The sequence below is a fragment of the Callorhinus ursinus genome, unplaced genomic scaffold (assembly GCF_003265705.2).
Source record: "Callorhinus ursinus isolate GAN/ISIS: 27379988/994484 unplaced genomic scaffold, GSC_fseal_2.0 scaffold14, whole genome shotgun sequence".
Taxonomy (NCBI): Eukaryota; Metazoa; Chordata; class Mammalia; order Carnivora; family Otariidae; genus Callorhinus; species Callorhinus ursinus.
This window is the reverse complement of record NW_027397076.1, coordinates 17382947-17401760: the sequence shown is the minus strand read 5'-3', so window position 1 is coordinate 17401760 and position 18814 is coordinate 17382947.

The following is an 18814-nucleotide window of genomic DNA, read 5'->3' as shown; positions in this document are numbered from 1 at the left end:
AACTGAGGCACACAGTATGTTTATGGTGTTCTTACTGCAGAATATTGCCTCACTTCTAACTTTATGTCTACATAAATATATAAATGCCAGCAGTCTTAACACTTTGCTCCCTCATTTTCTGACTCTGATGTTTGTTGGCTCTGTTACAGTTGACATCCAGTCTTCTCTTGGCTGAAGTTACTTTATGTTGTCTAACTTGGTAAAATCACTCGTCCTGAGCTGAATAAGTTATTTCATGTGCTTGTTTACAAGATGATGTGTTTTTCGTCTTGGCCTTTACAGCTGGTATAGGTGAATTGGCTTTTTGCTCCAAACTCGATTCTCATCCCAAAACATCATCCAACTTTCACTCTTTCTACGCCTCAAACATTCATTTGACTCTGATGTTTGCACCTTGAGATAGCATTCAATGCAGCTTTTATAAGTTGCCACTGTTTTTCTCTCATCGGTTCCCCTCATCGGTTTCTTATTGTTGTTTTTTAGACTTCAGTTTTTTCATATATCTTTGCCAAAGCCATTAATAAAATGATGGATGATAAAAGGAAAAATATACACCTAAGAAAGAGTTAAAATGGAATTTTAATAAGTTTATTAATAATCGGTGAAATGTTGGTAAAAGCAACTATGTGGTATATTGGGTAATATGGATCCCAAACATAAAGATTTAATTCTATTTACCCTTTTTTAAAATTATTTTTTAAAGTTTTTATTTAAATTCCAGGTAGTTAACATACAGGGTAATATTAGTTTCAGAAGCACAGTATAGTGATTCAACACTTCCATACAGCACTCCGTGCTCATCGCATGTGTACTCCTAATCCCGGAGACCTATTTCACCCATCCTTCCACCTCCCTCCTCTCTGGTAACTAACAGTTTGTTCTCTAGAGTTAAGGGTGTTTCTTGCTTGGCCTCTCTCTCTCTCTCTTTTTTTTCCCCCTTTGCTCATTTGTTTTGTTTCTTAAATTCTACATAAGAATGAGATCGTATGGTGTTTGTCTTTCTCTGACTGACTTTTTCACTTAGCATTATACTCTCTAGCTCCATCCATGTCATTGCAAATGGCAAGATTTCATTCTTTTTGATGGTCGAATAATATTCCATTGTGTATATATATATATATATATATATATATACCACATCTTCTTTATCCATTCATCAGTCGATGGACACTTGGGCAGTTTCCATAATTTGGCTTTTGTAGATAATGCTTCTACAAACATGGGGGTGCACTTATCCCTTTGAATGAGTGTTTTTGTATTTTGGGGATAAATACCCAGTAGTGAGATTGCTGGATCATAGGCTAGTTCTATTTTTAACTTTTTGAGCAACCGCCACACGGTTTTCCACAGTAACTGCACCAGTTGCATTCCCACAAACAGTGCAAGAGGGTTTCTTTTTCTCCACATCCTCCCAACACCTGCTGTTTCTTGTGTTATTGATTTTAGCCATTCAGCATGTGATATCACATTGTAGTTTTGATTTGCATTTCCTAGTCTTTTTATTATTATTTAAAATACTAAGTAAATGCCTCAAGAGATCAGAAATTCTTCTCTTTTGCAAGAGAAAATATAGACAACTTGTTAATGACAACTAGGGAACTTTTCCATTTAAAGGACTATAGAATTTATCTTTCTACTTAAGGAAATGGTCTGAGTTTCTTCAAAATTGTCTAAATGTGTCATCTTATACTGTTGTTATTTTTAAAAATCTTCTGATAACATCATTGATAACTACAACACAGCAATGATCCTTTCTTATGCTTGAAATTAAATAAAAAATCATTAATGTAGCTGAAATCTGTTTTCTGTTGTGGCTGAGTGTCTTTCCAACCTTACCTTATCCTGTCATGGTCCTTGCTCACCAAAGATTCAGTCACATTAGTCTTTCAGTTCTTCCACTATACCAAGTTCTTTCCATTTCAAGTCCTTCACCCCTGTTGTTTCCTTTTGTCTCATATGTACTTTCCTCGCCCTCTCAAAACACCACCACCAGTCACTTATGTCTCAGAGGGGCCTTCCTGATTCCTCCAAACTAGAAATCTTATTGTTGTTTTTTTTTTCCCCCAAGGCCTCCTGCTTTATTTTTCCACATTTTTTCTCATTGAATATTTTGTGTTTATTTATTATCAAATTTAATTTCCACCAAGCTAAATTCTGGAAGGGCAAAAAATCACACTTTATTTACCTATCTTTGCATGTCCACTGCCTAGCTCTTTCTCCAGAACAAAGGAGGGCTCCAATCAATGTACGAGTAAAGAAAATATAGTTTCAAAATTTATATTGTGTGGCCATTCAGTTTCATTGGGTCAAATTAGTCTAGAAATACATTAAATCCAAGGAAAACACAGGAAGACCACGTGGATGATTGTTTCATCATATGACCAAAGTGTCTACTGGTGGAAACAGTAGTTGGTACCGGTGCTTTGTCAGTGTGTCTTGTGTCAACTCTGGAGCTGTTACCACTTACTGCCCACTCGGCTGTCTGATAGACTGTTCTTGCTGCTCAGTGGGTGACTGCTGTTTCCTAACTTTTCTCTTACTCAACATTTCCTAAGAGCCTGTTCTTCCTTCATTCAAGAAGTCTTTAGTCAGTCCTGAGATGCCTGTCACTCATAGGCATTAGGGAATACAAATTAATAGACATGATAAACTTCAGAGCTGAAGAGGTTGACAGAAGGCAGCAGAGAGAATATGATACCCTTTCTTCACTCTGCTTATGCATGTCTATCCACATGCACACACACACACACACACACACACAAGACTAGATGGAAATACACCACGATATTAATAATGTTTTACAAGTGTTCAAATTATAGATAATACAATATTTTCTTTCTTTTTTTTCAGGTAGGCAAGGTTTTAAAATTTTTGTTTATTTTTTTATTGAAGTGTAGTTGACATACAATATTATATTAGTTTCAGATATACAATATAGTGATTCTACAATTATATACATTACAAAGTGATTACCCTTATAAATCTAGCTATCACCTGTCACCATACGAAGGTCAATATTATTAACTATATTCCCCATGCTGTACATTGCGTTCCTGTGACTTATTTATTTTATAACTTGAAGTTTGTACCTTTTCCCTCATTTTTTACACAACTTTCATTTTTCAGAATTATTATTTCTTAAGTTAAAAAGTGTTATCTCTTATCAACCCCCACCATCTCTGGGTAAAATGTCTTCGGAACTATGCTAACTGGAAACACCAAAGGTCTTTAAATCAGTTTTTATAATTATAATTTATTATAGTATTCTTATCAAAATTAAACTAAAAACTCTAACAGTTATGAATTATTTTATCAATATTATTATTATATTAATAGCAAATGTGATGTTTTTTGTTTGATTTACTCTTTTGTTTGATTTACTCTGTAATTATACTAGTAAGTGTTGTCAGATTTAGGAAATAAAAATATAGCAACATAGGGGCACCTGGGTGGCTCAGTTGGTTAAGCGTTTGTCTTCAGGTCAAGTCATGATCTCAGGATCCCGGGATAGAGCCCCCAGTCGGGCTCCTTGCCCTGCAGGGAGTCTGCTTCTCCCTCTCCCTCTGTCCTTCCCCACCCCCACTTGTGCTCTCTTGCTCTGTCTCTTAAATAAATAAAATCTTAGAAAAAATATAGCAATACAGTGAAATTTCAATTTCAAATGAATGACAATTTTTTTAAAGTACAAGTATGTCTCATTGTAGGATGTATTTATATGAAAAAATCACTCATTGTTTGCCTAAAATTTGAATTAACCACATGTCCTGTATTTTATAGTCAACCCTAATTAGTTTAGAATTTGAGCAGGAAAAAGAAAGAATGTATCTCTTCAAACTCCAACAAGTTATTGCAAAGATTCCTCACAGAACCTCAGAATCTCTAGAATGGCAGGAAACTTAAAGGTCATGCAGGGAAGTAAAATGTGCAGTTCTTAAATACCTTTCATGGCATAGTCAGATAGGGTTTCATTGAAGGCAACCAAATCTACCTCCCTCAAGAAGAATTTGGGAGCATGTGTGTGGAGCCTTGGGGCAGTGGGAATGGGCCAGGGGAGGCTTATTTATCCTTTGAAATCTAAGGTGATATCCTTGAAGTTCCCCGAAATCTTAAAGGCATGTGTAGTTTCATAGCAGAGCTAGGATTTCTGAAAGTATGCATGGTTTACCATGCTCAGCATGAGTCAGCATGTAACATAAGAAGATGTCATATATAAGTTCTGTTATAGCAGTCTGTTTTAAGCAAGTTTTTGATCAACACCTTCCCTGAAGGGTTAGCTACCTACATGATGTAAGTAGGGGTAGGTGTCAGCACCCCCAATTTTAGTCAGGTTCTCCAGAGAAACAGAACCAATAGAATATGTATATATATCCCATAGAGATTTATTTCAAGGAATCAGCTCACACAGTTGTGGGGGCTGGTAAGTCCAAAATTCCTCGGGCCAGACATCAAGCTGGAAATGTAAGCAGTAGTTAATGTTGTAAACTTGAGTCTGAAATGTAGGGCGCAGGATGGCAAATAAAACTCATAGGAGATTTCTATGTTACAGTCTCGAGGCTAAATTTCTTCTTCCCTTGGAAATCTCAGTTTTCCCTCTAAAGGCCTTCAACTGTTTGGATGAGCCGGATTCCTGTTATCAAGGGTAATCCCTTTAACTTAAAGTCAACTGACTATTGATGTTCATCACATCTACAAAATACCTTGACAGCAACATCGAGATTAGTGTTTGACCAAAAACTGGGCACCGTAGGCTAAACAACTTGACACATAAAAATACCTATCACACCCCTTGTAACGGATATACATTTAAAGGTCTCAAAACATTCCTAACATAGCATGAAGAATCTTGGCTTTGGAGTTAGATGGCCCCTAAGTTCAACATTTACTGGCTATGTACCCTTGAAAAATTCATTTAATCTTTCTTTACCTCAGATTATTGTTCTGTAAAAGGAGAAAAACAATACCCTTATAAGATTGACATAAGGATTGTATATTTAAATAATCTATTGCATGTCAAAATATACAGTACAGCACAATTTCCAGTGTACAGGAAGCATTCAGTAAATAGTAATTTTTATTTACATTGATAGCTATTGTAATTATTTCATAATTAACCATGAGTTTTATTAGAATTAATGCTGCTCTCTGGATTACTTAGCTAGTTATCCAAGGGATGCTGACATTCTGCCTTGACCACTATTCCTCCTCCTGGTAGGTTTTCTAAGGGAGCTCCACATACAAGGTATATCAAGAAGTAAAAAAAATTAAGTACAATTTTATTTTTATTTTATTTTTTTAAAGATTTTCATTTATTTATTTATTTGACAGAGAGAGAGAGATAGCAAGAGCAGGAACACAAGCAGGGGGAGCGGGAGAGGGAGAAGCAGGCTTCCCGCTGACCAGGGAGCCCGATGCGGGGCTCGATCCCAGGAGTCTGCGATCATGACCTGAGCCAAAGGCAGACGCTTAACAATTGAGCCACCCAGGTGCCCCACAATTTTATTTTTAACCAGTCTTCTTCCTGACACCTTAAGGCAGAGTTCTTTGCTAAGCCTTTTAGGTAATCCCAGTCATTACCCTGAAATGTGACTGACTATTTAGATAAATAATATATCCCCTGTGGGGAAAAGAAGAAGGTATGAAATAGAGCATGTGAGAAGTGTCAAGATGCATGGCCTTAGCAGAGGTCTATAAGAGCAGGTCTCATCAGGAGAAAGAATCCGTGCCTGAAGGGAAAGCACCAAAAAAAAAAAAAAAAAAAAAAAAAAGGAACATATTCACAATCCAAGTCAGCTCTACAGACCTTTTTTAAACCTACCACTCCTTTAAAAAGAAACTAACCCCAATTAAAGCAAACATGACACCTGCTGGCTTCCTCCTGCATATCATTTTTAGGTCAACAGTGTGGAGCTGCCTCAGGAGCCCCTGTGTGTTAGCAATCTCCTGGCTGGGGGCAGTGTGTAAATAACAAACAACAGCACCAGGACTCATCAGGGATCTTTGGAGAGAGAAGCCATGGGAGAAAGCTGTCTGGACAGGTAGGAGATGGAAGTCATTGCAATTTGAATGATTAAGCAAAAGTCATCTGGGGACACCTGGGTGGCTCAGTCATTAAGCGTCTGCCTTCGGCTCAGGTCATGATCCCAAGGGTCCTGGGATCGAGCCCCGCATCGGGCTCCCTGCTCAGCGGGAAGCCTGCTTCTCCCTCTCCCACTCCCCCTGCTTGTGTTCCTGCTCTCGCTATCTCTCTGTCTGTCAAATAAATAAATAAAATCTTTAATAAAAAAAAAGAAAAAGTCATCTGATTTCTAGTCCCAGGCTGCCATGGCCTGGTGATTGTTGTCTTGTTTAAATATATGAATCAGTGCAGGATTCTCCGAACTTCCATTATTACCAGGCCACTTTAATGAGCTTTGTCATATCTTTATAAACTCATTCCATTACTTAATACTTTTATTAAACAAATGCAGCTTGATTCCTTTAAACACTTAGGCTCATATTATCTCATGATTTCTGTGAAATTTCAGAATGTCCCAGAAACGTCACAGAAATCCTGAGTGTTTTTTTTGTTGTCACCTATGTCACATTAAAAATAAATTTTAAAGCTACCTAAATAAACTGCTGAAATCTGTATCTCATACAACCACTTGGAGGTGTATAATGCTTTCAGGAAAAATTAGTTTCGTGTAGGTGAAAATATAGGTTTTAAAGATTTTTTTTTTTTTTTTAGAGAGCGTGGGAGAGCACACGTGCATGGGCGTACACCAGCATGAGTTGGGGGAGGGGCAGAGGGAGAGGGAGAATCTCAAGCAGACTCCCCGCTGAGTGTGGAGCCCAATGTCGGCTTGATCTCATGACCCAGAGATCACAACCTGAGCCAAAATCAAGAGCTGTATGCTTAACCAACTGAGCCAACCAGGTGCCCTGAAAATACAGGTTTTAAACAGATCCTGAATTCCTATTGTTATAACAAATGTTTGTCAATTATAATATCAGGAGCTATTTTATGCACTGCAGATGCAGAAATAATTGAAGCAGTTAATTATTCCCTGAGTTTACTTTCAAATGGGGGATGTTGACAATAAAAAGAAAAAAATACATTTTAAATAATGGCACATGTTACAAAGACAATGAAACAGGTTTTAAGAAGAAAGAAGGTTGCTGGAAGGGTGAATTTCTTATTTAACTATGGCTAAGTATAATCAGTATCCCCTTCTTTTTCTTTGCCATCATCCTAAGACAACAAAGAGGATAAGAAACAGTACACAAAGTTCATTATAAAACAAATAAAAATAAATGAATAAAATCTCAGAGGTAACAGCAAGCAACCCTGAATTATCAAATAGAAGAGAGCATTGTACAGTGAAGACCAAAGCGGTATAGAGGGAGGATTTTTGTGGTTGCAGAACTTAATCAAAAGGCCATAAACACTACTTTGCAATCCTGAGACTCGGAAGCAAGGTTTTTGTTTGCAAAAATGACAACAGGCTGTCTGGACTGATGGGGGTAGCTTCCTTGGGCCTGGAGAAAATCACAGAGACAATCTACCTGTAATTTAGTCCAAGGAGAGGAGAAAGGTCCTTCCTGCCACTGGAGCTGACTGCCAGTTGGTAACCTCAGTATTTTGGGGATAAGTAAAAGCTAATAACTTCTCACATGTACCAACATAGGGCATAAAAACATTTCTTACCAGCCTGGAATATACTACGGCTCATCCTTCAGGAAAACCTCATTCAAATAATAGGCTAGAAAAAAATCATTTTATTCAAACATCAGTTGTCAAAATGGAACCAGCTACAATATAAAATCTAAACAGACTGAAAGAACTCCAGCATGCATATTCTAATCCCTAAATTAATCCCTAAAAATATATCAAAAGAGATACACAACTAACATGTAAATATATGTTAAAATAGAATTCTAAAGGATACTCAAATAATAAAAACAAAAAACAAAAAAGAGTATTACTATCCTTACTGTGGTGAGCATTTCATAAAATCTATTGTTTTTGACTTATTATGTTGTATACCTGAAACTAATACATTATATGTCAACTATACTTAAATTAGAAAAACAACAACAGTAACAACAGGTGTTAGCTAATGCTATGGCAATAATATATAAATGTATCAAATCAACATGCTGAACACCTTAAACTTATACAATGTCATATGTGAATTATATTTCGATAAAAATACTTTTAAAAAAAAAGGAAGAAGGGAATAGAAGATCAAAAAACAGAGAGTACAAAGAGAAAACAAATAGTAAATTGATAGACCTAGAACCATGAATATTAATAATTCCATTAAATGATAATAAACTAAACAAAAAAGGCAAAAGTTACAAAATAGGTTAAAAAAGGAAAAGAATAATACGTAGTAATCACAAGTAATGGGCTACTGATAGACCCACAATGTGGAAGGATTTCAAAAATGTTCTGAGGGAAAGGAGCTTTATACAAAGGATACATACTCTGATTCCTTTTGCATCAAAATCTAGGACAGGTAGATGAAACTATAATGGAAAAAATTAGAACTGTTGATGTTTGTAGGAGGGTGAGGTCAAGAGTTGACTTTCTGGACTGATACTGATGTTCTATATGCTGGTAAGAATTTGATATAGCTGTCTTTGTTAAAACTCAGCAAATGTACACTAAACATTTACATATTTCTTTTTTTCATTTTATTTTATTTTCTTTCATCGTAAGTGTGCTCTTTAAATCCCATCCCTTATTTGCCCCATGCCCCCAACCCTCTGGTAACCATCAGTTTGTTCTTTATAGTTGAGAGTCTGTTTCTTGATTTGCTTCTCTCTCTCTCTCTTTTTTTTTTTCTTTGCTCATTTATTTTATTTCTTAAATTCCACGTAGGAGTGAGATCGTATGTTATTTGTCTTTCTCTGACTGACTAATTTTGCTTAACATAATACTCTCTAGTTCTATCCATGTCATGGTAAATGGCAAGATTTCATTCTTCTTGTGGCTGAATAATATTCCATTATATATGTATATACATATATATATACACACACAATGGAATATATATATAATATTCTCTTTCTATATATATATGTGTGTGTGTGTGTGTGTGTGTGTATGTGTGTGTGTGTATGGAAAAATAGATATTCTGTATCCATTTATCATTCAATGGAAACTTGGGTTGCTTCCATAGTTTGGCTATTGTAAAATAATGCTGAAATAAACATAGGGGTGCATATATTTCTTTGAATTAATGTTTTTGCATTTTGGGGGTAAATACACAGCAGTGTAATTCCTGGTTCATATGGTAGTTCTATTTTTAATTTTTTGAGGAACTTCCATACTGTTTTCCATAGTGGCTGCACCGGTTTACATTCCTACCAGCAGTGCAAGAGGGTTCCTTTTTCTCCACATCCTTACCAACACTTGTTGTTTCTTGTGTTGTTGGTTTTAGCCATTCCAACAGGTGTGACATGGTATCTCATTGTAGTTTTGATTTTCATTTCCCTGAAGATGGGTGACGTTGAGCATGTTTTCCTGTGTTTGTTGGCCATCTGGATGTCTTCTTTAGAGAAATGTCTGTTCATGTCTTCTGCCCATTTTTTAACTGGATTATTTGATTTTAGGGTGTTTAGTTTTATATGTTCTTTATTTATTTTGGATACTAACTCTTTATCAGATGTCATTTGCAAATATCTTCTCCCATTCAGTAGATTCCCTTTTAGTTTTGTTTATTGTTCCTTTGTTATGCAGAAACTTTTTGTCCCAATAATTTATTTTTGCTTTTATTTCCCTTCCTCAGGAGACATATCTAGAAAAATATTGCTACAGCTATGTCAGAGAGATTCTTACCTGTGCTCTCTCTCTTTTAAAAATATTTATTTATTTATTTATTTGAGAGAGAGAGAGAAAGAGAGGCAGAGGGAGAAGCAGACTCCCTGCTGAGGAGGGAGCTTGACATGGGGCTGGATCCCAGGACCCTGAGATCATGACCTGAGCCAAAAGCAAATGCTTAACTGACTCTGCTACCCCGGCACCCCTACTTGTGCTTTCTTCAAGGATTTTTACATATTTTATTGCATGTAAATTTTATATAAAAAGAAAATAACAAAACAAATACTGAACTCTAGATAATGAAAGATCTAGGAAGAAGTATATTGATAGCTGCAATTTATTTTGAGAAGTGTCACATAATAAATGGATGGTGGGTGGCTAGAAGGATTTATTTATGATAAATATTCCACAAATACTGTATATTAGAGTGTTAGTTGTGGAATCATGGTGGTGAGTACATGAGTATTCAATGTAAAATTCTCTCAGCTTTCCAATACCTTTGAAAATTTAGTGATAAAATGTTAAAACACAGTTGAGCCAACCTGGAACCTATAGAAAGGTAACATTTGGACATGTTGATAAATACAATGATCAAATGCATCTCCGTGAATTAAATCAGTAGGGAGGGAAAGACAAATATTAGTAAGGAAATAGAAGATTTGAACAACATAATTGCAAGAGCTAGCTATTTCCACAATAACAGAGCACCTGAATCCCAGGTCCAGAGCCCTGTCCCTGAAGAGTGTGAGGCTACTACTAACCAAGTAGCATCTCATGAGCCACATGTCAGTGATGCTTACTTATCCATGGGCTGTTATCCCAGTGAAGAGACAGAAGCACCTCCTTTGTCACATTTTTCAAACAGCAGGCTGAGGTGAAGAGGGAACATGCAAAGTGATATTCTCAGGTATTAGATAACTAAGAAAACATGAATGTACTGTCTGCCTTCCAGTTAGTAAGAGGCTGGGCAGAGAAGGAAGGAACTGGCACGTGAGCCCTGTAATCTGCTTTGCGGTTGGAGAACATGTTAAATGCCATTCTGTAGGGCCTAGGATCTTGGCTTCTGAGAACAGTGAAACTAAGTGAAACTTAGATTTCCTGGAGCTCCTGAATAAACAGATGCAGAACACAGACTATCTGGAATATGAGTTGCTGATCAGAAAGGACACAGAAGAGCTGGTCCAGCAGGAAGGCCTATTGAAAAACCTGCGAAGGCATCAGGTCAAGAGACTTAACTTCTGAAGGCAGCACAACAAGTCTTCCCACCGTGGTAGGTTCCAGAATCAGATAATTCAAAGTCTTAATCTTCAATCCTGAAGCTTGCCTTTCTTTTTACCTGATATCACAATCTGCATTGTTGTGCATGCAAATAAATATGCTTTGCATCATGAAAATCAAGAAATGGTTTAAAAGAGATCAGTCATTGCCAAAAGATGTAGCTTTTTAGACACTTCCAGCCTTTGCAGTGACCTGCTCTGGTGCCGTTCATATTGCAGGGGACTTTAAAGGCTCAGATGCCACTTCAGAATTAAAAAATAAGATATTGGCCGTATTGGAGAATCACCCATCATTTTGCATATTTAATCGTCATGGTCAAGTACTATTCTGGCTTTTAGTTACGACAAATACTTCAAACCATGGCTCATTGTCCTCTAACACATCACTGAAGGTACAAAAACTCAACTCACCGTGTGGTTAAGATTTTTATAAATAATAATAGCAGGACAGCATAGAGAGATGGAATACAGGAGTTTGGGGCATAAATCATTCCCCCACCCATCATGAGTATTTATATTGCTCTTTCAGTCTTAATTAAAATAAAATCTATGTCCCTTGTTTGCACATTTAATGAAATCAATCATGTGGTATAAGTTATCTGCAAAGAGTCTTTGCTCTTTGAGAGGGTTTTTATTATTATTATTATTTAAAACAAATTCACTTCTTTAGTAAAATTCACTGTTTGGAATGCATTTCTTTGAAAAAGGTTTATGGTTTTCAGTTAAAAAACACACAAAATCAAACCACTCCAGAATTTGGCAGCTTAAAATATCAGTTATTTTATTTTTTTTTTTTAAAGATTTTATTTATTTATTTGAGAGAGAGAGAGAATGAGAGATAGAGAGCACGAGAGGGAAGAGGGTCAGAGGGAGAAGCAGACTCCCCGCTGAGCAGGGACCCCGATGCGGGACTCGATCCCGGGACTCCAGGATCATGACCTGAGCCGAAGGCAGTCGCTTAACCAACTGAGCCACCCAGGCGCCCTAAAATATCAGTTATTTATCCTCCTGGATCTGAGTTTGCATGAAGCAGCTCTGCTTCTTACTCCTGTAAGTGGCAAAAACATAGATGAGAAGGAGGGCAAAGAATTAAGGCTAATCACAGAGTATGTGACAAACACAACTTAGCAAGTGTGCTGTTTGGCTCCCTCAAACTGCAGAACACAGTCTACTTTTAGTTTCCTACAGGATATTTATAAAAATTGATGATACGCTGAGCTAGAAGGCATGACTCAACACATTTCCAAGGACTAAAGTCAGTGGGATAAATCTCTGACCAAAGGAAGAAGCTACAAATTGATAACAAAACAATCACTAAGGCAATTACACATTAAGAAATACACCTGTAAGTAATCCTGTAAATCAAAAAAAGAAACCACAATGAAAATTAGGAAATATTTTGAACTCAATGACAACAAAAATCCTGCATCTCACAACCTGTGGGATACATCTATAGTCTGTCACAGAAGAAAATTTATAGACTAAAATGGGCAATATGAACCCTGAAGGAATGACAGAATTTCAGTGATTTAAATATTCATTTAAAGAATTTAGATAATAAGACAGAAACTTAAAAGAAAGAAGGAAGAAGATAATGAAAAAGTGAATTTAAACTAATACCATAGAAAACAAAAATAATAGAAAGGATTGAGAAAGCCAAAATTTGGCATTTGAAAAAGCTCATAAAGTTGATAAATCTTTTATGAATCCAATCTAGGGGAAAAAAGAGACGTGTAATATAAAGAATGAAAAAGACAAAAAAATATAATCCCATAGACACTGAAAAAAACTAAAGGATATTTTGAGAAAACTTCTGTCAATATATTTTGTTCATATCTTTTGTCATTGGGTTAATAATTTTCTCTACATGCTTATATTTCTATAAAAATGTTTAGGGGCACCTGGGTGGCTCAACTGGTTAAGCAACAAACTTTTGATTTCAGCTCAGGTCATGATTTCAGAGTCCTGAGATTGAGCCCCACATTGAGTTCTGTACTGGGCATGGAGCCTACTTAAGATTCTCCCTCTCCCTCTGCCCTCCTGCTTTCTCATGTACTCTCTCTCTCTAAAAATAAAATAATAAAGTAAAATAAAATATGTTTTAAAAAACAATGTCAATTCGGGGTCTTTTCTGATTCCATATAAATTTTAGGATTGTTTGTTCCAGCGCTTAGAAAAATGTCATTGGAATTTTGATCAAGATGACATTGAAGGTATAGATTGCTCTGGGTAGCATAGACATTTTAGCAATGTTTATTCTTCTGATCCATGAGCATGGAATGTTTTTCCATCTTTTTGTGTCTTCTTCAATTTCTTTCATGAGTGTTCTGTAGTTCCTAGAGTATAGATCCTTTCTTTGATTAGGTTTATTCCAACTTATCTTAGGTTTTCAGTGCTATTGTAAATGGAATCGTTTCTCCAATTTCTCTTTCTACAGTTGCATTGTTAGTGTATAAGAAAGCACTGATTTCTGTGCATTGATTTGGCATCCTGCCACATTACTGAATTGCTGTATGAGTTCTAGTAATTGGGGCTGGAGTCTTTTTTTTTTTTTAAGATTTTATTTATTTGCAAGAGAGAGAATGAGAGACAGGGAGCATGAGAGGGAGGAGGGTCAGAGGGAGAAGCAGACTCCCTGCTGAGCAGGGAGCCCAAGTGGGACTCGATCCCGGGACTCCAGGATTATGACCTGAGCTGAAGGCAGTCGCTTAACCAACTGAGCCACCTAGGCGCCCTGGGGCTGGAGTCTTTTGGATTTTCCACATAAAGTATCATGTCATCTGCGAAGAGAGAGAGTTTGGCTTCTTCTTTGCCGATTTGAATACCTTTTACTTCTTTTTGTTGTCTGATTGCTGTTGCTAGGACTTCTAGTACTATGTTGAACAATAGTGGCGAGCGTGGGCATTCTTGTCATGTTCCTGATCTTAAGGGAAAGGCTCTCAGCTTTTCCCCATTGAGGATGATATTTGCTGTGGGTTTTTCATAGATGGATTTTTGAACTTGAGGAATGTTACCTCTATCCCTATACTCTGAAGAGTTTTAATCAGGAAAGGATGCTGTATTTTGTCAAATGCTTTTTCTGCATCAATTGAGAGGATGATATGGTTCTTCTCTCTCCTCTTATTGATGTGTTCTATCACATTGATTGATTTGTGAATGTTGAACCACCCTTGCATCCCAGGGATAAATCCCACTTGGTTGTGGTGGGTGATCCTTTTAATGTACTGTTGGATCCTATTAGCTAGGATTTTGTTGAGAATTTTGGAATCCATATTCATCAGGGATATGGGATATCGGTCTGAAATTCTCCTTTTTGATGGGGTCTTTGCCTGGTTTGGGAATTAAGGTAATGCTGGCCTCACAAAATGAGACTGGAAGCTTTCCTTCTGTTTCTATTTTTTGAAACAGCTTCAGGAGAATAGGTATTATTTCTTCTTTGAATGTTTGGTAGAACTCCTCAGGGAATCCATCAGGCCCTGGACTCTTGTTTTTTTTTTTTTTTTTTTTAAGATTTTATTTATTTATTTGACAGAGAGAGAAACAATGAGGGAACACAAGCAGGGGGAGTGGGAGAGGGAGAAGCAGACTTTCTGTGGAGCAGGGAACCCAATGCAGGGCTCGATCCCAGGACCCCAGGATCACGACCTGAGCCAAAGGCAGATGCTTAACGACTGAGCCATCCAGGTGCCCCTAGACTCTTGTTTTTTGGGAGGTTTTTGATCACTGCTTCAATCTCGTTACTGGTTATTGGCCTATTCAGGTTGTCAATTTCTTCCTGTTTCAGTCTTGGTAGTTTATAGGTTTCCAGGAAGGCATCCGTGTCTTCCACATTGCTCAATTTATTGGCATATTGTTGTTGATAATAATTTCTAATAATTGTTTCTATTTCCTTGGTGTTAGTTGTGATCTCTCCCCTTTCATTCATAATTTTAATTTGGGTCCTTTCTCTTTTCTTTTGGATAAGTCTGGCCAGTGGTTTATCGATCTTATTAATTCTTTCAAAGAACCAGCTTCTAGTTTCATTGATCTGATCTCCTGTGTTTCTGGTTTCTAATTCATTGATCTCCATTCTAATCTTAATTATTTCTCTTCTAATGTGTGGCTTAGACATCGTTTGTTGCTTTATCTCTAGTTCTTTAAGATGTAAAGTTAGTTGGTGAATTTGGGATTTTTCTATTTTTTTGAGTGAGGCTTGGATGGCTATGTATTTCCCCCTTAGGACTGCCTTTGCAGTATCCCATAGGTTTTGGACCAATGTGTTTTCATTCTCATTGGTTTCCATGAATCGTTTAAGTTCTTCTTTGATTTCCCGACTCACCCAAACATTCTTGAGCAGAGTGGTCTTTAGCTTCCAAGTGTTTGAATTTCTTCCACATTTTTTCTTGTGCTTGAGTTCCAGTTTTAAAGCATTATGGTCTGAGAATATGCAGGGTATATTTTGGTATCGGTTTTGGTATCGGTTGAGACCTGATTTGTGACCCAGTATGTGGTTCATTCTGGAGAAAGTTCCATGTGTGTTTGAGAAGAATGAGTATTCTGTTATTTTAGGGTGGAATGTTCTATATATATCTATGAGGTCCATCTGGTCTAGTGTGTCATTCAAAGCTCTTGTTTCTTTGTTGGTTTTCCACTTAGATGATCTGTCTATTGCTGAGAGTGGAGTATTGAGGTCTCCTACAATTAATGTGTTGTTATCAATATGACTTTTTATTTTGGTTAACAGTGGCTTATGTAGTTGGCTGCTCCCATGTTGGGGGCATAGATATTTACAATTGTTAGATCTTCTTGTTGAATAGATCCTTTAAGAATGATATAGTGTCCTTATGTGTCTCTAACTGGGGGCATCATGTTGCCTGATTTCAAGCTATATTACAAAGCAGTGATCACCAAGACAGCATGGTACTGGCACAAACACAGACATATAGACCAATGAAACAGAATAGAGAGCCCAGATAAGGACTCTATGGTCCTCAACTCTATGGTCAAATAATCTTTGACAAAGCAGGAAAAAATATGCAATGCGAAGAAGACAGTCTCTTCAATAAATGGTGCTGGGAAAATTGGACAGCTATATACAGAAGAATGAAACTCGACGATTCTCTAACAACATACACAAAGATAAACTCAAACTGGATGAAAGACCTCAATGTGAGACAGGAATCCATCAAAATCCTAGAGGAGAACATAGGCAGTAACCTCTTCGACATTGGCCACAACAACTTCTTTCAAGATACATCTCCAAAGGCTAGTGAAACAAAAGCAAAAATGAACTTTTGGGACTTCATCAAGATAAAAAGCTTCTGCACAGCAAAGGAAACAGTCAACAAAACAAGGAGGCAACCCACAGAATAGGAGAAGATATTTGCAAATGACACTACAGATAAAGAGCTGGAATCCAAGATCTATAAAGGACTTCTCAAACTCAACACCCAAAAAACAAATAATCAAGTCAAAAACTGGGCAGAAGACATGAACAGACACTTCTCCAAAGAAGAGATACAAATGACTATCAGACACATGAAAAAGTGTTCATCATCATTAGCCATCAGGAAAATTCAAATCAAAACCACATTGAGGTACCTCCCTACACCAGTTAGAATGGCAAAAATTGACAAGGCAAAAACAACAAATGTTGGAGAGGTTGTGAAGAAAGGGGAACCCTCTCACACTGTTGGTGGGAATGCAAGTTGGTACAGCCACTTTGGAAAACAGTGTGGAGGTGCCTCAAAAAATTAAAAATAGAGCTATCCTATGACCCAGCAATTGCACTACTGGGTACTTACCCCAAAGACACAGATGTAGTGAAAAGAAGGGGCATATGCACCCCAATGTTCATAGTGGCAATGTCCGCAATAGCCAAACTGTGGAAAGAGCCAAGATGCCCTTCAACAGATGAATGGATAAAGAAGATGTGGTCCATAGATACAATGGAATATTACTCAGCCATCAGAAAGGATGAATACCCAACTTTTACATCAACATGGATGGGACTGGAGGAGATTATGCTCAGTGAAATAAGTCAAGCAGAGAAAGTCAATTATCATATGGTTTCACTTATTTGTGGAACCTAAGGAATAGCATGGAGGACATTAGGAGAAGGAAGGGAAAAATGAAGGGGGGGGTAATTGGAGGGAGAGATGAACCATGAGAGACTATGGACTCTGAGAAACAAACTGACGGTTCTAGAGGGGAGGCGGGTGGAGGGATGGGTTAGCCTGGTGATGGGTATTAAGGAGGGCACAGTACTGCATGGAGCACTGGGTGTTATACGCAAACAATGAATCATGGAACACTACATCAAAAACTGATGATGTATTGTATGGTGACTAACATAACATAATAAAATAAAATTTAAAAAATACAATAACATAATCAGCTTAATAAAGTACTAATAACAAATGTTTACTGAATGCTGATTTTGTGCCAATAATAGTTCTAAGTGATTGGCATACATTATTATCTCATTTAATTCTCATGGCAAATTTACAAAGTGTAATTTCTTATTCGTACTTTAAAAATGAAAAAAAACTGAGATATAGAAAGTTTAAGTAGCTCACCCTAATTCACCCAGCTAAGCAGAGCTACAAGCACTCAAAGAAAAAGAATAGCAAGATAACAGAAAAGCTGAGACAATTTGCCGGAGCTCAGAAAAAAATATAAAAATAAAATAAACTTGGGGGGCGGAGCAAGATGGCGGAGGAGTAGGAGACCTAGATTTCGTCTGGTCTCAGGAATTCAGCTGAATAGGGATCAAACCATTCTGAACACCTACGAACTCAACAGGAGATCGAACAGGAGAGTAGCAACAACTCTCTGAACAGAGAAGCGACCACTTTCTGGAAGGTAGGACGTGCGGAGAAGTGAATCCGAGGCGATATTCGGGAGGATAGACGGCGGGGGAGGGGCCTCCGCCGGCCGCTTCTGGCAAGTGCTAGAGCCGCGGAGCACAGAATCGGACCTTTTAGAAGTTGGCTCGGCGGAGGGACGTCGCTGCAGTGGCTAAGCGGGGGGTGGAATCCTCCCGGGACAGAGTGGTCTCAGGACCCTTGGGGTCACAGAAAGACCGGGGGTGCCTGAGTGCGGCAGAGCTCCCAGGTATCAGAGCGGGGAAGCCGGCTGCAGAGACGGAGCAGAGTTGCGGGCTCTCAGCTCGGGGTTGCCATAAACTGTGATCTGCGGCCCAGTCGGGGCACGGCTCCTCCAGCAGGGACCCAACAAGCGGCAGATCCGGGGAGACTCCCCTTCCTTCCCGGGGAGGAGCGGTGCGGGAACGCACTGCAGGGATCTGCTGGGTTTGGAGACTCCGTGCGGGGTCGGCTGCCAGAGATAGCAACGCTCGGTCACAGGCCGGGTGAGCACGGAGTGCGGCCGGAGACCGGGGACACGGGAGTGACTGCTTTTCTCTGGGGGCACACTGAGGAGCGGGGCCTCGAGTTCTCAGCTCCTCCGGGTGGAGATTGGGAGGGCACCATTTCTGCCCTGGTCCTCCAAGGCTGTATGGAGAGCTTGCAGGGAACAAAAGCTCCTGAGAGCAAACCGGAGCAGCTTCCTTAGCCCGGACCGACAAGGGCGGGGCAATTCCGCCTCCGGCAAAGACATTTGGAAACCACAGCAACAGGCCCCTCCCCCAGAAGATCAGCACAAACAGCCAGCAAGCCAAGACCAAGTTGATCGATCAAGGAGAACGGGAGAACTCCAGCGCTAGGGGAATACTGCACATAGATTCATG